General features: G+C 43.6%; 1 non-coding gene across 1 annotated transcript; it reads left to right on the top strand.

Annotated features, from left to right (window-relative positions):
- Positions 1–692: 692 nt before the first annotated feature.
- Positions 693–784, top strand: trnar-ucu (transfer RNA arginine (anticodon UCU)). Its single transcript is given in 2 exon segments — positions 693–729; positions 749–784. It is a non-coding gene; the product is annotated as a tRNA-Arg (tRNA).
- Positions 785–2,305: the final 1,521 nt, after the last annotated feature.

Here is a 2,305-nt window from a genome sequence, read left to right as displayed (position 1 = left end):
AGGTGCTCTGTAGTATCTGTGTGTATTTTCGACCTGAAACTCTGACCCGGTGGTGTTCTCCTCCTAATGATCCACAGAACAGATGGATTACTGGGTTAATAAGATCGACTCTGACTCTTGCCCTTCTTGATAGATGTTTCTGTTAAAACGTGATTCTGTGTCAATTCCACTCGTTCCCCGACGGACTCAAAACAACACGTCTACAATCTGACTCCGACATGCCTCTGAGGTGTCACTTCCTGGTAAAATAAAAAACGGCTGACTTCAAAAGATTCCCTGGCTGGATTCTTCATTAGGGTCCCTGAGGCCTGGTGGCGGCTCAGGGCCGGCCGGCCAGGGACCAGGAGAGAGAAGAGGCAGCCTCGCTGATGAGATGGAGCTCATACATAACACTAATTGGACAGAGCGGCAGCTGCAGGCTTCGGGGTAATCAAAGCATCAGAGCCGCGAGCATGCCCGGCTCGATTTTTTTACAGCCTCACATCAGCGCTGATGGAGGTGGCTGTCGCTGGCCGAGCAGAGAGCACAAAGGTGCAGAGAGCAGCCTGCAGATCAGGAAGCCCGATGGTCGGCCATCTTCACCATCGATCCCACTGTAAAGACTCATCAGGTTGAAATGCTAAACTATTCAGTCATTTTCACTGATGTTCCTCCATCTTAACTGTGCTTTATGAAGTGTAACCACTACTATTGGCTCTGTGGCGCAATGGATAGCGCATTGGACTTCTAGACTAACACATGAAAAGTCATTCAAAGGTTGTGGGTTCGAGTCCCACCAGAGTTGGTCTCTTTAAAATCTTTGGTAAGATTTGGATATGTTTTCTTCCCCAATCATCTGTCCTGAAGACCTACCTCTTCCAACAATACCTCGGTTACGTCATGGTCACCTAATATATATTTATTTTTAAATGCTCTTCTTCTTTTCTTCTTTAACATATAGCACTCCTGTAGCGATGACAGTTAGCTCTTAAAGTTATGTACTTACTTGATTTCTGTGATCTAAGTCGAGCACCTTCAGGTTGAATGCACTTATTGTAAGTCGCTTTGGACAAAAGTGTCAGCTAAATGACATGTATTGTCATGTAATGTACTGTAATTTTTAGGTTATTGAATGTTTGTGTTTGCTCTTAGACCATCATTGTGAGAACCAACTGAACTTTAAAATATCTGCCTTTTTTTGACAAGACAACTGTTTTGGAGAGTACAGACATTTTTTGAAAGTGAAGATATTAAAATTAGCACACTTTTTAGACAGCAAAGACTTTTTTTTTTTAGACCAACTAAAGAAGTAGGGACCCTAAAGCGGGGGACCTTTTTGGATTGTGGGGACTTAAAGTAGGAGCTAATTCCTTTTGAACAGTTGTGACTGTGTGGAGAGTGGGGACCTTGGGCTGAATTTGAACAGTGGTCCTGCTGCGACAAGGGGCGTCCCCACAGCACGGCTTTTTTGTCGGGACCTCACACGGATGTGGCTCAGTTGGGGGTTGGTCTGTGGTTCGATCCCCGACCATGGCAGCCAACATGCTGAAGTATCCTTGAGCAAGATACTGAACCCCAAATTGCTACCGATGCTGCGTTCATCAGTGTTTTTATGAATTCCCAATAGCCACGGCCACCAGTATGAATGTGTGTGTGAACAGGTGAAACAACATAAGTGCTATTTTTTTTTAAGAAAGTATGGACTTTCTTTTGGAGAATAAGGACTATTTTTGCAACCTGGAGACTATTATTGGAAAGTGAGCATTTTGTCCATTCCCCATTTTGTGTTCCTGTGTTTGAGTTGTTGTCCTACATAGTGAACATACCGGGTTTTAACCAAGGGCATCTTTTGAAAGTGAGGACATATTGGCTACTCCTCATTACTTCTAAGGTCTGTTTGAGGATTACGACTTGGTTAGGGATGGGGTAAAGGTTGGGGTTCGGCATTTAGGTGTGATTTATCTTTGGCTAAGGGACCAGGGAGTGCTTTGAGTCAGTGAAGAGTCCTCACAAAAATAAATCTACATATATCAGGGACAGTGATGCCGGTAACGCATTAATTAGTAACGCGTTGCTCTAATATGACCACTTTTTTCAGTAACGAGTAATCTAACGCGTTACTATTTCCAAACCAGTAATCAGATTAAAGTTACTTATCCAAGTCACTGTGTGCGTTACTATTTTTTGTCATTTTCCTTGGTAAAACGATATATTTGCTTTCTTCTTGCGACTCGGGGAGCGACGTCGATCGGCGGTTTTGCAATCTATTTTGCGGGTAAAAATGGGTTTGGGTGGGTGGATAAAATTGGGCTGTTTTCGGATCAGT

Source organism: Centropristis striata, chromosome 12, assembly GCF_030273125.1.
Source record: "Centropristis striata isolate RG_2023a ecotype Rhode Island chromosome 12, C.striata_1.0, whole genome shotgun sequence".
In the NCBI taxonomy this organism is placed as follows: Eukaryota; Metazoa; Chordata; class Actinopteri; order Perciformes; family Serranidae; genus Centropristis; species Centropristis striata.
The sequence above is the reverse complement of the archived record's forward strand: the minus strand, read 5'-3'. Positions and strand labels throughout refer to the sequence as shown.